This window comes from Ceratotherium simum, chromosome 3 (assembly GCF_057802395.1).
Source record: "Ceratotherium simum simum isolate JZ-2026a chromosome 3, ASM5780239v1, whole genome shotgun sequence".
In the NCBI taxonomy this organism is placed as follows: domain Eukaryota; kingdom Metazoa; phylum Chordata; class Mammalia; order Perissodactyla; family Rhinocerotidae; genus Ceratotherium; species Ceratotherium simum.
Genome location: NC_141902.1, coordinates 68,383,893 through 68,402,259, shown reverse-complemented (window position 1 = coordinate 68,402,259; position 18,367 = coordinate 68,383,893). Strand labels below are relative to the sequence as shown.

The 18,367-nt window shown below is 40.8% G+C and overlaps 2 protein-coding genes across 13 annotated transcripts in view; one reads left to right on the top strand and one right to left on the bottom strand.

Annotated features, from left to right (window-relative positions):
- The window catches only part of PEAK1 (pseudopodium enriched atypical kinase 1), a 318,270-nt gene extending 312,228 nt beyond the window's left edge, over nt 1-6,042 (bottom strand). For 10 of the 12 annotated variants that reach the window (XM_087428738.1, XM_087428744.1, XM_087428740.1 and 7 more), the window contains exon 1: nt 5,891-6,042. The gene's annotated coding sequence lies outside the window, so the exon portion shown is untranslated. Of the gene's footprint in view, nt 1-5,285; nt 5,540-5,890 lie in introns of those variants that run through there. The other 2 variants (XM_087428737.1, XM_087428745.1) reach the window with 1 other exon arrangement.
- Nucleotides 6,043-6,607: 565 nt separating this feature from the next.
- HMG20A (high mobility group 20A) overlaps nt 6,608-18,367 on the top strand; it is a 75,794-nt gene continuing 64,034 nt past the window's right edge. The window contains exon 1 of the mRNA XM_087428735.1: nt 6,608-6,871. The gene's annotated coding sequence lies outside the window, so the exon portion shown is untranslated. The remainder of the gene's footprint in view (nt 6,872-18,367) is intronic.

The window sequence follows — 18,367 nt, the reverse complement described above, 5'->3', positions numbered from 1 at the left end:
TACCTCCTTAGACTACTTTCAACACTGTGGCCAGAGTGAAGTTTTCAAAGCATCAATATAATCATGCCACTCCTTTGCTCAAAACCCTGTCATGGTTCCCATCTCACAAAGTAAACATCCAAGTCCTTACAATGGCCTACAGGCTCCATGTAATCTAGATTTCTCTGACTTTACCACCATCTACTCTTCTATTCACTCCAGTCCAGGTGCACTGGCCTCTTAGAGTTCTGGGAATACACCAAGCACACCTCTGCTTCAGGGCAAATTTAAAATGTTTCTTCTACCTAATGTGCCTCCTAACCTCCTTCCTGTCTTTGCTCACTTCTCACCAAGTCCTTCCCAGACATCCTCTTTAAAAGTGCACAAATCCCTTGGCATTCCTATCTCTCTTGCCTGCTTGATTTTTCTCTACAGCACCTATCTATCACCTTCTAACATAACAATAACTATAACAATAACTTACTTATTTTGTTTAATGCCTGTCTCACCCTCTCTAGAATGTAAGATCCATGAGGGCAGAGATTTTTGTCTGTTTGGTTCACTACTGTAACCTGCACGCCTAGAACAATGCCTGGCACATTTTAATGCTTAACAAACATTTGTTAAATGAATGATTCATTTCTGAAATCCTAAATTAAATATCCCAGCGTCTGTCTATCACTTGTCATCATTACTGCATTTTCTCTCTTATCTACTTACTTAAGAAGAATGTGGTTTGAAGAAGAATGGGCTTTGAACCCTGGTTCCATCACTAGACAGTGTGTGTCTCTGGACATGTTATTTAACCTCTCTAATCCTCAGTTTCTTCATCTGAAGGAGAATGACAAAGGGAAGACCATAATATTAACAACACTTAGAGTTAGTGTTAGAATTAGAAATAAGCTACCGAAGTGTCTAGCACATAGTAGGTACTCCACAAATAAAAGCTAATATTATTGCTCCCTCCTCACTGGCTCTTCAGCTTCACACTGACCTCTAGCATTTCATGCCCTTCATTTTCCCCCAATAGAATCACTCCTTCCAGGATTCCTGCTCAGATCCAGCCTGGACTCCATAGTTCTTCATTTCAGTCATCATCCTCAAAAACATTAATTCCCTCAACCAACTGTCCTTCAGATATCTTACGAGGCAGGCATCTGCAAAGCAATGGATAACAGCCTGGGCTTGGAATTCAAACACCAGGGTTCGAATCCCAGCTGTTTATCTTACAATCAAGGAGAATAACAGTACCTATCTTATGAGTTCTTGCCAGTATTAAATGGTTTCTTCAGCTATACCCAGCGTGATCACTGCTGGAGAAAAATCAAACAACCATGCAAATTAGTACCCCTACAAACCCAAGGTCTACAACCTCAAATGGATCCTCAATGCTGCTAACAATCCTTCTTTATTTTCCTAGTCATGTGTCTGTGCATCTTTCTTTCGCCCTCTCCCTCCCTCCCTCCCTTTGAAGCTGTTATAAACTCATATACTCTTTTTTTAGAACCCCTATTCCATCATGTTCCTCTTCATTCTTAGCAGGTACTCAAAAACAGCAGAAGACAAGTCATCAACTCATTCTCCTTCCTTCCCCTGTCAGTTAGAAATTTATTTACAAGGCCTCCAACTTTAACCTCCTGTCTTTCTGCTCACTGGCAAAGGAAAACCACCTCCTACCCAAGGCCAATTTCTCTGCCTATGCTTGGATCCCATCTCCTCCTACTGCCTCCAAATCCTTGGCTCCACCAATCACCTCTCTCCGCACCCCCCTTCTGTTTCCCTCTCCCTCCTCCTCCTCTCCTTCAGTTTCTCCTCTCCACTGGTTCTTTCCAATCCCATAGAAGCATGCCCAAGACCCTCTTAATTTAAAAAAAGAGGGGAGTAAACTTCTCTAAATCCCTTGCATCTCCCTCCACCTATACTCTTTCCTTCAGTCCTTTGTTGAAAACACTGTATCCCTCTTAATTAGCTACACTTCTAGCTGTCATTCACTATTCAACCCCCTCAATGCATTACAATGTAGCTACCTGCTCTAGCTGAAGTTACAAAAGACATCTTAATCACCAAGTCTTAGACTTCCTTCAGTCCTTATCCTACTTGGCCTTTTCATCCAGGATACAGTGTTGACCACTCCTAGTCCTTGAAATACTCTCCTCCCTCGGCTTCCGTGACAAATCTCTCATAGTTTCCTTTTTTCATCTTTGGTCTGTCTGGCACAGATGGTTGGTTGGCTTCTCTTCAGTTGCCTGCTCACTCAGGAGCTCACAACAGAAATGTGGGACTAATCCTAAATCTTCAGTCTTGCTCAACTCCATGATCTGATTACTTACCCTGTTGATAAAACTTCCTAAATCTCTCATACATCCACCCCTCTTCTACATCCCTCATCATTTCTCAACAGGAATGGCTTCTTAACTGGTCAGCTTCCAGTTTTGCCCTTCTCTAATCCAGCCTTCACTTCACTGCCAACATGATAGATCTAAAACACAAACCTGATTCTATCACAGTATAATTTTTTTCCCCCACTAAACCCTCACAGCCTCAGGATAAAGTTAAAGCTCCTTAGCTTGGTTCATAAGGCATTCAGTGATCTGGCTTCTTACGACTTCATCAGCTCCTGTTTTAAAAATGTGCTGTCCATCTGTGGCTACTGAGTGCTTGACTGTGGTTAGTGCAAACTGAGATGTGCTGTAAGTGTAAAATACATACCAGATTCTGAAGACTTAGTATGAAAAACGGAACATCAAATATCTGAATAATACACGTTTTAATATTGATTACATGTTGAAATGATATCATTTTGTCTATATCAGGTAAAATAAATTATTAAAATTAATTTCACTTTTTACTTTTTTTAACGTGGTTACCAGAAAATTTTAAAATATATATGTGACAAATTTGTGGCTCATATTCTAATTTTATAGGACAGCACTGTCTAAAATGTCCTTTCCCTCTCTCCGAACCTAGTTAACTCCTATGTATTTTTGAAGGTTAGCTCAGATAACCCACTAAGATGCATTTCAGGACACTTCCCCACCCCAAGACCTCAAGTCTTAGTCAACTACCCCTCCTCTGTGCTTCCCATCCATAGGAATCTGCTTACACCTCTGTCTATATCACACCACATTGTAATTATTGATTATCAGCTATCTTCTCCTCCTAAACTGGACAATCCTTGCAAAAAGGACTATCATTCTACATATACTCAGGGCCTACCACCATGCCTACCACTTAAAAGGCAATCAAAAAATTTGTCAAACAAAGATGAATTACCTATTCCTGGCCTGAAAGTTATTTAGAATTTCTAGTTCTCCAGGAAAAACAAACCAGCAGTGAGGGAGCCTAGACTTTTCCAGGAGCTCTAGCAACGAAAGGACTAGGGTGTTGGAGTGGGAATTAGAGAGAACAGCAATGAGGAAATAAAGCTCATGACACACACTTGCCTCTTACAGTGAAAATAGGGATTTGCAGCAGTGATATGGAGCCTTGAACTCACACTTGGCATGCCAGGGGCCACAGTCTGGTTCCTAAATTACTTAAACAACTCATCCAACAAAAGAGTATGATTTGGCAGGTTTCAACACAAACAGCTAGAGCCCAGCACCTGTTCCACTTAAACAGCACATCATTACAGTTAAAAACAACAACAAATCTCTCTCATGAAGCAAATGCTAATCTCACGATGTTTCACCATGGAGCAATTTAGAAGAGTTATTATATGAAATGTGCCAAAACAAGAATTTATGGCTGATGCTTATTTGGCAAATATGGTTGGCACTGCTAGATGTTGAAAAACATGTATGCAAATAGGCAAATAAAAGTTTTTAAGCTCTCAGACTTAAATATTTACATTACCATAAATTTACAAAGATAAATGTTTATATGAGTACACGTATAATGCATTCCAGGAACACATTTTTTAATGTGATTGTCAGGAACAGTTATGAAGTGGCATTATTTTTTTATGGGCCTCAGGATAGACTCCTAAAAATGAATTCTGACAGAATGTTAATGGGGTACGAACATGATTGAGGAAGTTTCTCTATATTAACACTGGGTAAAATGAATAGTCATAGTATCACAAGAGTTCAAAGCGATCCTATCTTTTCCTTTCGCCAAAATACTTTTCTTCCCATCCTGGAACCCAGCCAAACATAAATGTCAGCCCCTAAATGGGGGGTAAGGAGTAGAGAGGAGGACCACACATCAAAAAGTCTTAAAGAAAATAACGACATTTTTTCCCACATAATATACTCATGTTAGAGTCTCCAAAATAAAGACATGATAAAATATTTGCCCCTCTTCCTCTCCGACAGCGACGGAAAGATGTTTGTTTTTTCACATAGTTTGTGAGTTGGTCATAGCCAAAACTCACTAGCAATGGTATGAATTCTGCTTCCATTGTTAACTGTTAATCTCCAGGCTGAGACTGTAACTCCCATCTTTGAAGCCAAGAAAATGTACCATACCTGCCATTATATAGTTTACTAAACGAGTGACCCAAGAGAAGAAACACCAGGCACTTCAGAAAGTAATTAAGGTACTCAGTGAATTGAGCTATCTAGAAATGCTCTGCGATTACAGGAGAAGCCATCATGAAGCAAGTATCCAAGATTGTTCAAAGAACGTTTTACCCCTGAGGATAATTCACGTTTTTCACTTTCACACTTCAGAGAGCAATATGGGTTCTCCGACTACACACATTACTACATCACTTCATTTATGAGGGAAAAAAGACATTGTGGCTTAACAAAAATCAGTAGGTAGGCCCCAAAACAGCATCCTCAAGGCAATCCCAATTCAGGTGAAAAGCAGCTGACATACATCATCTAGTGACCTAAAAATAGCCTTTTATGTAAATCTCCAACTATTTAATTCAACGTATAATCTTACCACATTTAAGAGAGGCAGAAAAAAAAAGTATTAGGTTTTCTATAGCAAGGCCAATAAAGATGAAATCATAGTTTTCCTTTAACTCGTCACTATCCCCTCAACGCCAGCCTTCCAATAACTCCATTCCACAGCTCTCAAATTCCTAAACTTAGATCTTTAAAAAAAACAACGGATTGCAAGCAAGTAACATTTAAAGGTGGGAGGGCTCCTCTTTCCTGTTGCTCTCAGCAGTCTTTAACGCACTCAAAGGACGAAAAATGAAATCAAGCTCTCAGACGGATGGTGCAAGCGACGCGGGGGGGGGGGGGGTAGAGAAGTGGGTTCAGACGGCAAGTCCTCATCGCGGGAGGTAAGAAAAGTTGCAAGAACAGATGAGGCAAAGGGCAAAGGAGAAACAAACCGACCAAACTAACCTCTCAAAATCCCCAAACCACCGAGCAAACCCGCACGTTAGGGGGCTCACAAGCCGCAGCGCGAAGGGAGCAGGCAAAGAGCCACCGGGTTTCGTCCTGGCGCTGCTGCGAGGCTGCGCCGGATCTTCCCGGGTTTGGACCCGGGTGTCCGTGTAGACTTAGCAGCGAGAGGCGCCCTTCCTGCACCAGCCTCCCCGCGTCCAGCTCCTCCAGGCTTCACTTTCCCCAAGCACCCTCCCAGCCGCGCCCGGGGGCGTCCCTCGCCGCCAGGTCCCAACTTTCCCTCCTCTGGGGGGCGCCGAGCTACCGGGGCCGCCGCCGCCGCCGAGGGAGGGGGCGGGAGCCGGGGCGGCGGGGCGCGCGAGGGGGCGCGCGGCGCCGGCGGGACCGGGGGCGGCGGGCGCGGGGGTGGCCGGAGCCGGAGAGCACGCGCCGGGCCGGACGCACCGGCCACCCGAGTCCCCGCGGCGGCGCCACCCAGACCCCGCGCCGCCCCGCCCGGATTCCCCCGGGTCAGCGCCCTCACCCAGCGGCGACCCTGGTCCCACAAGCTGGCGCGAGAGGAGAGGGAACGCAGGGGACGCGGGCAGCCCTGCCCCGGTTACCTGAGGGGCGCACACGCCGCCGCGGGGACCACCATCACCGGCCGTCCCGTCCCCTTCCTGGTGACCGCGGCCGCCGCCGCCGAGCAACTGACACTAACAACAACTAACTAACTACTCGCCACCGCCGAGTCCACGGCGCGCTCCCGGGCGCCCGACGCCCGCCCAGCCCACCAGCCTGCCCGCCTCCTCCCAGCCCCGCGCGCCACCCCTCCGCGCGCGCACTCGCCGCCCCGATCCTTGAGGAGCGAGCACGCGCGCGCACACGGGTCCTCGGCCCTCCCCCTGGTCTCGCCTCAGCCGCGCAGGAGGTGTCACTGGGAGGCCCCTCCTCTCGCGTTCCTACCTCCAGAGAAAGAGATCCAGAGGGCGCCTGATTGGCTCAGGAGGGCGTGGCCAAAGGAAGAGGGCGGGACGACCAGGACCGCGGCGTGAAGGGAAATTTAGGTTCAATTAAGTTTCAGAAGAAAAGGGGAACGAAGTATTGGCCTATATAGTGCCGGAGCCCCCCAGGTCAGCCTGCCATCATATACAAAATATGTGTTTTCAAAGACTCTAGTATATATTAATCACCAATTTAAGTCCCAATACCTGCTTCAGGCCTTAGCAATTAAAAAAAACTACATCTCCCAGAAACCTCTGCGAAAATAAGTCTCACCTTGCGTAATCACGTAGTCCGCCGCATTTGAACAAAATAATCCCTTCATTTTTCTGAAGGTATCGGGAGTAATACTTTATTTTTCTCTTCACTGGAACAACTTTAAATGTTACTGCGATAAGAGAAGTTGCCTATGGGAAGGTGGTTAAGCGGTTAGGTAAAGGGAAAGAAAGGACATCAAAATAAAGTACTGCGGAGGAATTTTTGTCATGCTGTGAGACGACGGAGGGAGAAGAGTGAAGGCGATTGAGAGGGGCTCAGGGAATTGTCCTGTGTGAGGGACTTTCTTTAGGCCCCGGGCCCTTGCCTGTCCCTATCGTCAGCAGGTCAGTAAGCAAGGCGAGCTTGGGGGTGGCCACAGTGGAGGTGCCCTTCACCCCTTGAAGATCATCCCTCTTTTGCCGTTGTTATTGGTTTGTCTCGGTTTGAGGCCGACTGAATGGGGGCGCCTCACTTCCGTTTGGGGGAGGGGAGGAAGGTCCTCCTGGGGGAGGGGGAAACATAACTCACTTCCTGTGGGGGTAGGGTGATGGTTTGGGGGGTCCAAACCACTTCCTGTGCCGGCGGGGGCTTCATAAGGTGATGCTTGGTGCCGTTTGCATAGAAGGTATCTTAAAGCCTTGGGATTGTGTTTTATGTGAAAAGTTAGGTTATTCCACCAAGTTGTGATAATCACCAGCCTCCAGAATTTATGTGAGTTTTGTGTAAGATGGAAAATTTCCTCCTCAACAAAATTTTCTTAACGCATTCTTCAAAGAATTCAAAACCCGTTGTTAAAATTCTCCACTCAGGTCTGCAAGATAGACGTGCTTTCTTGTGTGACTCATGAATTGCCCACCCCTGCTCCCCTACTCATGTTCAACCTTGACCTGGTGAGATACAGTAGTGTTGTCTGCCTTGACATGCCACAGTAACTCTGCAGCAGCTCTTTTAAGGAGGTGGTTTATTACAGACTCAATATTTTACGTAAATTACGAGGCATTTTCACCTTCCCAGAGTGAAAGTATCATACTGAGGTATTCAAACACTTGGTGTTACGTTAACTGATATGATTGTTATCTTAAATTCTTAGACCTTGATTGGTCCACAGGTTCAGGCTACAGGTTCAGCCCTGTGCCTGAAAACAACAACTCAGCCTTAAAAATTTTTACATGTAACTTACATGTAGCATTTGTGAAAGTTATACTTTAGTACATTTTCCCTCTTTGTAATTAAATTCAGCATCGATTGAAAAATGGTATCTCTTTGTGGTTTTAAAGCATGGTGGCAGGATCAGGAGATTTAGCTCAGATTTTAAGTAGGGGAAAAAATTGGCTCACAAAGGACAAAAGATGAGTAAGAAAGAACTTTCTATATTTCCTATATTCTCAGTGTTTTATAAGAAACTACATGTAAAGTGGTAATAAACACTCAACTTTGATTCCTTGGCTTCTGTTTTCAAGTACCACAATACTTGGGTGTGTGTGTCTGTACTGAAGGAATCAGTCTATTTGGAGCTTACAAAATCTCAACAACTTTAGTAATTTTAGAATATCAAGTGAACTGAAATGTCTTTCAAGAATTCTAAAAGAATAAGGCCTGTATATTTTTTCCTTTGGGATTGTTACCTCATCTATCCTCAGAATTTGCAATTATTTTAATTCTAGTTCTTTTAAAAAGCTATTTGGTTTAGAGTTTATTGGAAACTGTTTTAAACCAAATGTTAGAGTAAGGGAAAAAATATATGTTTTAACCTTCTGTGGACAAAAAAAAAAAGATCTAAGACCCTAAAATCAATGAATTATCTTTTTAAGATTTTATTTATTTTATTTTTTCCCCCCAAAGCCCCAGTGGATAGTTGTGTGTCATAGCTGCACATCCTTCTAGTTGCTGTATGTGGGACTCGGCCTCAGGATGAACGGAGAAGTGGTGCCTCGATGCGCACCCGGGATCCGAACCCGGGCTGCCAGCATCGCAGCGCGCGCACTTAACCACCAAGCCACAGGGCCGGCCCAAATTATCTTTTTAAAGACTACAAAATTTCTGCAGTAGCTGAAAAGGCAGAACAAAATAATGTCTGTTGTTATTATAAGGCTGGGGACATGTGGACTGCCTCAAGCAAGTATTAATTAATTGATTAGAGAGAAAATGTTCACTGTCTTCTATATTGATGTAATATAGAAGGAAATATGATATCATCCTGACAAATTAAACTGTTAAACTATAGTATTAGGAATTATTGCAGTAAGTAAAGATTGTGGAGCTAAATGGAAAAGATAGTTAAGATTTTGATTAAGATGCAGTAGTGTCGCCTTTTGGAAACTCTCTTTGGAAAGCAAAGAAGTTTATTAAATTGGTTTTTATGCTATTCCATGCAAGAAATGCAGTATAATAGAAATAAGAAAAATTGCTGCAGCGGAAAGACTTGAGCAGCTTGAAGAACTGTCTGTTCAGAAGAAAGCAATATATAAGGCACATATCTGAAAGAAGATGTGTGATAAGTGGCAGTTATTCATTAGTTTCATCAAAGAAGAAATATTAGAAAAGCTTGTGAAAAATGGAGGGAAATCCATGGAACCTGCTTTTATTCTCTTTACAAGTGTTCCTGTAGAGAGGCTTGCTGTCTTCCAAAGACTTTTTTTCCCCTTAATGCTCTTTGCTGCAGTTTTCTTTGCATGTTATAATAGAAACATACTATCAAAATCAGAGAAATAAAGACTTTTTTGTAAGTGTACTCTTGTTACGTCTTTGAATTAATGAATTTGAGATTTTCATTCCATTATTTGCCTTCTATAATAAAGAATTTGTCCATTTTTTAGAGCATTTAGATTAGATAACCATTTTCTTTTCCAAAAGCAGTCATTGTATACACTGCTAACAACAGTTTGAAATATTAAAACAGTGGGTCAAAATTCTGGATTCCATCTCACTGAAATGTGATTAACCACAGAGTGCTAGATAGCATATATTATGCAAAGTGTCTTTTCATTCTTTTGTCTCCCTTTCTTTGTAAAATCATGCTACTGTTTTACAGCTATTGCCTTTTTGTTTGTTGTTTTGGTAGTTGGTGGTTTTTGCCATGAGGTTGAGTGTTAAAGAGAATATCCTAACAACTTGAATGGTTTTTCTTTTTTTTTTGGCTGAGGAAGATTCTCCCTGAGCTAACATCCATTGCCAATCCTCCTCTTTTTTTTGCTTTAGGAAGATTAGCCCTGAGCTATTATCTGTGCCAGTCTTCCTCTGTTTTGTATGTGGTACACCGCCACAGCATGGCTGGTGAGTGGAGTAGGTCCGCGCCTGGGATCGGAACTCAAGAAACTGGAACCAAAAGCAGAGCGCGCGGAACTTTAACTACTCGGTCACGGGGCTGGGCCCTTGAATGATTTTTAAACTTGCTAATCTGCTGTCTTTATCTCTATTTCAGGGCCTTCAAGAGTATTCAAATGACAGTACCCCTTACATGACTTTTTATTATTTCAACAAAAGTTTATTGAGTGCCTACTGTGTGCTCATCGCTGTTCTAGGGACTTGGAATACATCAGTGAATACAGACAAATATCAGTATTCTCTTGGAGTTTTCTCTCTAGTTTGCAAATCAAAACTGGAATTTTGCTCCCTTGGTGTTCCTAAATAAGATCTATAGTGTGTTCCTTGTTCAAAGTGGGTCAAGAAGCAGCCCTAAACTTATCTCTCTTGGTCTTGATCTTTAAGCCATTCTAAACCAAGTTTTGAATGTTTCGGCCTAATTTTTCTCCAGACCATACAAACTATGTGTTAAATATTCAGCCCTTTTCATTGACACATGGGTGGTGATCCTACTATTCTAGCCTCCTTTGTATGGTAAAAACAAATGAAAGTGAACAATTGGGAAGGTGTGGGATCAGACAGGCCTGGTTCAAAATTGGTGTCTATATTTTACCAGCTGAGCTTACTGGCTTGGTAACCTTGAGCAATTTACTTGACCTCTCTGAGTCTCAGTTGCCATAAACCTAAATGAGATTGTTTGGTGGATCAAAGATATTATATGTAAATCACCTGGCACGTGCCTCGTGTTAGGAGCTTAATGAATGCTGTTATTTTACCCTCAGTCTTGCTTCTGCTATTCTGGCTATTGGGACTTGCCCACATGTCTGTTTTAAGCCTTACATATTCCCAAAAGTGTGGGATACAGTGCTAGCATTGAAATTCTGTCTTCCGCTATCAGCATGCTAACCTAGCTGTCAAGATTTTATTTTTTGTTCCTTGTGGGAAGGAGAAATCACTAATTTCCATGATCAATTTAGAAAATATGCATAATAGAAAAGTTTCAAGAAAAGGTTAAGGAATCACTAAAGTAATTTGAATTGTTGTAGGAAGACTTTCAAATCATTTTTCTAAACCTATTTAAATACTAAGCCTAACATTCAAGGTCCTTCACACTATGACCATATCTCTCATTGCCCATCTGCACATTCCTAACTGGATTGGTCTCTGAAGAAAAATTCTGTGCTGTTTCCAGCCTTTCTATCTTTGTTCATGCTATCCTCTGCCTGAAACACTTTTTTTTCCTAAGAATCCCTGTCAAAATGCCACCTTCTTTGAGGCCCTTTGTCAAGTACCACCTTCAACTTCAGGAAGTATTTTCTGATGTCTGTCCTCTTTCTGCTCTCCCAACCATAGATACTCTGTCCTTTGACCCTCCAGAGCATTTTGTGCTTTTCTTATGGCATTTACTATCCAGTGCTGCTGCTGCTGTTGTTTGTTTTTGTCATTGTTATCGTTGGATGTAGAGTTTATGTACTGTCATAAAAGGCTGCAGACTATATCTTATTCTTGTCTGCTGTTATACATGGCACAATGCCATTCACATTGTAAGTATTCAGTAAATATTTGTGGAGTTGAACTGGCACTTGGGGTATGATGAAACTGATCAGTAACTTTTATCTGTTTATGCTCAAAATTAAGCACAGTGACTAGCATACAATAGACATTCAAATATCTGTCAAATGAAAGAGTGAGTGAGTCATCATTCTCTCCTTTGTGGGCGTCTCAGCATGTCAATATGTAGATGAACATATATTAAACACCTACTATATGATCAGAACTATGAGAACTGATCTCTGCCCTCAATTTAATTGGAAAGAAGTAAGTTGTAATTAATGTGTGTCGACTCTGAAGACTGCAGGTGTTTGAGTGAAGGTGGGGTGGGGAGGTCAGTATAGAGTTGTTTGCACTGTGCGAGATATCCCATGCTATCTGAACTCGGAAACAGAATAGATTTGGATATAAGAGATGCTTAACTTGCAGTTCCACTCTTAGGTATATACCCAAGAGAATTGAAAATGTGTTTACACAAAAACTTTTACACGAATGTTCACAGCAGGATTATTCATAAGAGCCAAAAAATAGAAACAAACCCAAATGTTCATCAATTGATGAATGAATAAACAAAATGTAGTATAGCCATCCAATGGAATATTATTCAGCAATAAAAAGGAATGAAGTAGTGATACATGCTATAACATGGATGAACCTTGAAAATATTACACTAAAGTGAAAGAAGCCAGACACAAAAGGCCACATACTGTATGATTCCATTTATATGAGATGTCTAGAATAGGCAAATCCATGGAGACAGAAAGTATATTAGTGGTTGCCAGGGGCTGGGGCTGGGGAGTAATTGCTAATGAGTATGGAGTTTCTTTTGGGAGTGATGAAAGTGTTTTGGCGTGGTGGTGATGCTTGCACAAGCTTGATACCAAATACCTTGTATACCGATATACTAAAATCCACTGCATTGTACACTAAAGAGGTGAATTTTATGGTATGTGAATTATATCTCAAAAAAAAGAGAGAGAGAGATACTTAAACTTGAAGAATGCAAAATTTTGGATGGGGCTAGAAGAAGGAGGCAAGAGATATGAAAGCAAAGAGGTGATAATTCTTCCTCAGATCCTAGAGGGAAATATAAGTGACTAAGTACAGGGCTAGAGGTATGTTGAGGATCAAGGTGAGGAAGGATGTGAGGGTTTCTGGCTATCTTTTGTCTTAATGAAGCAGGCAGTGAGGTGAATGGTTAGACTAGAAGAGTGTTGACAAAGGGGAAAGACATCTTAGAATCTTGAAGGAAGCTTCACATTTCTTTTTGATTATGTCAAGGATGTAGTATATGGTCAACTTGGTTTCTATATGAAGGTCAACTGAGTTCAGAGAGTGTTAAGTATCATAAGATGAGGGAGTCTGATAGCAATCAACAATGAAGTTACTGAAGAAGATGGAAGAACAGAGACCAGACAAGGGATTAGAATTGATTCTGAAACTATCACCAAGTGATGAAAATAGATAAATCTTATTGTGAAACAACCAAGGACAGTGATTTGGAGAAGTCAGTACAAAAAAGGTATTCATTTGAAGAAATGTTTGAGTACCTTTTATGTACCAGGGACTATTAAATAAAACTATAGCTATTTTCCTTAGTTGAATTATTTTCTTAGGATAAAGTCTTATGAGTGGGATTATAGGTTCAAAGAGTATGGGCATTTTATAGTTCTTGATACAATAGCTGTATTATTTCCCTAGAGGTTGTACTAAATTTTTTTTTTTTTTTGGTGAGGGAAGATTGGCTGTGAGTTATCATCTGTTGCCAGTCCTCTTTTTGCTTGAGGAAAATTGTCGCTGAGCTAACATCTGTGCCAATCTTCCTCTACTTTATGTGTGGGATGCTGCCACAGCATGGCTGAATTAGCAGTGCATAGGTCCGTGCCCACATCCGAACCTGTGAAGCCCAGGCCACTGAAGTGGAGAGCGCACACTTAACCACTGCGCCACCAGGCCAGCCCCAAGGTTGTACTAATTTTTGATACCACCAGTGGTATATGAGTGTGTTTTTACTGCAATTTCACCAACAAAAAATTTTGGCTAATTGAATAGGCATAAAATTATTCTTCACTTTGGTTATTGCATTTAATATGATAATGGTTTCTATACCATGGAACTGGCATCTGTTGGAGCATGAAGGATTTCAAAGCCTTTATTTTGCTCCCCCATCTGGAATGGCTTCCTTAGAGGATAAGGATTTTTAAGGACCCTGGAGAGGAAACCATCCTCTAGTTCGAATCAGCTCAAAAACTACTTTTATTCAGTGGTGCTCTCCTTATTTTCTAAATGATATTCACATTGAAACCACCTTTAGTCATAATTCCAATTCCCATTCAACTAACTTAATTCTAATAATTTGGTGTTCTAGATGTTAATTAACTTCATTTTGCATATGAGAAAATTGAGGCTTAGAGAGCTTAGGTCACTTGCTCATAGTCACTTAACCAGTAAGTGATAGAGACCGGATTTGAATGTCTCAGGCCAGTTATCATTCTCAAACTCCACGCTCCCTCAGTAGCACTACTAAAATTTACTGGGGGCTAATGGAAACTGGAAGAGAAATATGAAATGGAACTTGGACAATCAGGCATTTACTTACCTATGTACATAATGAAGCACTTAGCAGAGAAGTTTTGTGTGTTTTATTTTTTTATTGGGGAGGCTGTAGCACGTAGACCAAGAGAGGAAGTACTCTCTTTAAGCCCACATTTTCAAGACCCTTTCTGTCTCTCTCTGATGAGCAAGTACATACTGCCCACAAATCTATGATGGGAGCAGAGTAGAAAGAGGAAGGCAGTGGTAGGAAAGCAACTGTCTTTGAGTATATACAGCGAGATTCGTCTGATGGTAGAAGGAGCAGACAAATGGCCCTAAGAGAGTCCCCCAAAGTAACTTTTAAAATAATGACTTCAAGTCTACCATGATAACAAGGTTAATAAGATACTCAAAGCATAGTAGATGTTAGCAAAAGAAGAGAGATTCTTTCTTTCTTATTCAAGTATAGTATACTCCCTAAACAAATTTAAGATCAGGAATATAAAACAAGAGATGCCATGTTCCAGTGCTGGCTTTTAGTGAGATAAAATATAATCCCACTATACAGATAAGGTAATTAAGGCCCAGAATTACACACTAAGAAGTGACACAACAGGCACTAGAACATAGGCCTCCTGCTTTCCAGTACATTTTGCTAAATTGACTGAACTAAGTGAAAACAACAATCTATGTGATTGTTTGGTAATTTAGATGTATGATTTTCTAAAATTTAATATGTTATCCTTAAAAGAAATCATTTCTCTGTGTACATTAAAACAACAATAAAGATCTGCACACCAAATTACTAAGTGTTTGGTGATAGGTTAGAATAAGAAGTGATACTGAAGATGAGGTTGAACCCTGATGTATCAGATAGTCTCTCTGTAAATTACACCTAAATAATATTTATCTGTATCCAAGATTGCACTGATGAGGGTAGGAGATTCAAATCTTTTTAAAACTGTCGTAGAAACATTATTCTTGAGAGATTATGATGTGTATATGTGTGTATTCGTATTTAAATATTGGAATGTTCACTAAAGTCTTGCCCTCTTCTTTCATCCCTACTCCTTTAAGTGAACTAGTTAGTACCCCTGCCTCACAAGAAATAGTATCCATATACTCTACTTTTTTCTTTCTTAGCCTCAAAATTTATATCTCCCTTTTCTTTCCCATGTCCACACTTCCTTCATTCCTGTACTCCATAGCTTTAATTCCTATTCTCTTGACACAAAGGTTTCATTTTTGTTGCTGGTGATGTCACAATTACTACGACTCGTTGGGGAAACAATATAGCTGTTGTGTTAGCAATAGTAAAATGTTCGTAGTCTTGAGCCAGTAATTCTACTGATAGGATTTTATTCTGAGAAAATACTTCAAATTAGGAAAATAGTTAAAGGCACAAAATGTTAATAGCACTGATATCTATATTGTCTAAAAGAAATGGAAACCTTCTGTTTATTTATTTATTTTTTTTTGTGAGGAAGATCAGCCCTGAGCTAACATCCATGCTAATCCTCCTCTTTTTGCTGAGGCGGACCAGCTCTGAGCTAACATCAATTACCAATCCTCCTCCCATTTTTTTCCCCCTAAAGCCCCAGTAGATAGTTGTATGTCATAGTTGCACATCCTTCTAGTTGCTGTATGTGGGACGCGGCCTTAGCACGGCCGGAGAAGCGGTGCGTCGGTGCGCGCCCAGGATCCGAACCCAGGCCGCCAGTAGCAGAGCGCGCGCACTTAACCACTAAGCCACGGGGCCAGCAGAAACATTCTAAATATCCAACAATAGAATACTGGTTAAGCAAATTATTACCTATCCATTCAGTGGGCTATTAGACATTCATTTTTCACAATAGCTTCTTTTAAAATACATTGAAAGACATTATAAGAATGTTTTTGCAAAAATGAAAAGGAGAAAAATAAATCAGAAGAAAACAAAATAGAAAAACCGATGTGATTAGTGTATATTTCTGAAGCATTTGTATTTTCTGTATAATAATAACTGACATTTTATTGAGCACTGGTGTCAGGCACAAAAGTAATATAGAAGTAATATTGAGTAGTTATTGAGAAAAGTGCTCTAGAGTCAAATCCTGGCTCCATCACTTACTAATATGTGATCTTAAAAAGGAAATTGGAGAAGGGGGGGGCGGCCCCGTTGCTTAGTGGTTAAGTACACATGCTCCGCTACTGGTGGCCCGGGTTCGGATCCCAGGCGTGCACCAACACACCGCTTGTCCTGCCATACTGAGGCGGCATCCCACATACAGCAACCAGAAGGATGTGCAGCCGTGACATACAACTATCTACTGGGTCTTTGGGGAGAAAAATGGGGAAAAAAAAGGAGGAGGATTGGCAATAGATGTTAGCTCAGGGCCAGTCTTCCTCAGCAAAAAGAGGAGGATTGGCATGGATGTTAGCTCAGGGCTGATCTTCCTCACAAAAAAAAAAAAAAAAGAAAGAAATGAGAGATAATAACTGTATCTACATTATTAAATTATTAAATCCATATAAAGTGCCTGGCACATAGGAAGGCCTCATTAAGTGTTCTTGTTACTAGACATTTTATGAACATATATACAAACATTTAATCTTAACATCCTCACAACAACTTTATGAGATAGTGTTATTTTCATTTTACATAAAATTGAAACTCAGAATGTCTAAATACCTAGGTTAAATAACTTGCCAAAGTCACATAGCTAATAAGCAGTAGAATTTTGATTGAGAGCCCAAGCTATGACTTCCACTTCTGGCTCTGAAGGACTAGGTTGCTGCAAACTATTGCTTTTGCTGAGAACAACATGAAAAGGCAGATTTTAAAAAAGAAGGGAAAAGAATTGTGAAGGGATCAGAGACCTACTGAGGCAGCCAGGACTTAAGAAACCAAAATCATGGAGCCAAGGGAACTTCAAAAAAGTAAACTAATGTTCTATGCTTCTCTTTTCCTATCCAGGAATTTTCTTAATTCATAGTGCAGGACAAGAAACTATGAAACTTAGCAGAGGATTTCTGCTAGAAGCAAAGTAGCCAGTAGTCTCATGGGGTACACAAAAATTGGAGTTTAAGGATCCCCAGGTGGCCTGGACTGAGGGGCCAAGGTCCTGGAAGAGAAAAGAGGCACCAAGAAATGACTTTTTAAATTTATTTTCCCCTCAAAGTATTTACTGCACAGAGTCAGAGACTAAGAAGCTAAGCAGAAAACCCCTGAAAATCAGAGTGAGATTTTTGTTCATCTCATGATGTTGAGAATCAAAAATTAAAATTCAGGTTCCTCCAAGGAGGAAAGGACCTATAAATACCCCAGACTTTCAAATAGGATTCCCTGGAGAACTACACCCTTAAGTGAGGGCAAACTAGAGGTAGAGAAAGAGCCTTACAAAAATTGCCACCTAGCCTCAAATCAGCTCAGTTTCTGATTGAAATAAGATCATCTGTCCTGCTGCTGCATTCCAGAGGATAGGGTGTTTTCTCTCTGGAGGAAGTAATGTCATCCGAAGCTTCTAGGGTTTTTCATGTACGAGATCTACCATGCTGGCAAAAATTACCAGGCATATGAAAATAATAGAATCAGGAGAAAATGTAGACAATGGAAATAGATACCGAAATGACTAGATATTGGAGTTATTTGACATGGACTGTGACTAATGTGTTTGAAAAAATAGATGCCAAGATGGAAAATTTCACTAGAGAAGTAGAATCTATTTTAAAAACCATTTGGAAGTTCTAGAAACTGAAAAATACAATGATTGAAATTAAGAACCTTTAACAGAAGATTTGACATAGCAGAAGAGATGATTAGTGATTTGGGAGATAGAGACTTAGAAAATATCCAGACTGAAGCATGGAGAGTAAAAAGGATCAAAAGAAAGAGCATAAGAGACTGTGGAAGGCTTAATAATGACCCCTGAAAGATGTCCATATCCTAATCCCCAGAATTTGTGCCTCTGTTACCCTACATAGCAAAAAGCACTTTGCAGATGTGACTAAATTAGGAATCTTGAGATTATCCTGGATTATCCAGATGTATCCTGTGTAATCACAAGGGTCTTAAGTGGGAGGCAAGAAGATTAGAGAATGAGATAGAAGATATTAGGACAGAGATCAGAGAGAAGAGATGATACTGCATTCTTAGCTTTGAAGTTGGAGGAAGGGGCCATAAACCAGGGAATGTAGGCAGCCCCTAGAAGCTGGAAAAGCCAAGGAAATGGATTCTCACCCAGAGCCTCCGGAAGGAATTCAGTCCTGTGGAACCATTTTAGACTTCTAATATCCAGACTGTAAGAAAATAAGTGTGTATTGCTTTAAGCCACTAGTTTTGTGGTAATTTATTATAGCAGCAATATGAAACTATTACAGAAATATAGGGGAAATAGTCTAATATACATGTAATTGGATTCCCAGAAAAGGAGAGAGAAAATTAGGAGAAGCAATATTTGAAGAGATAATGT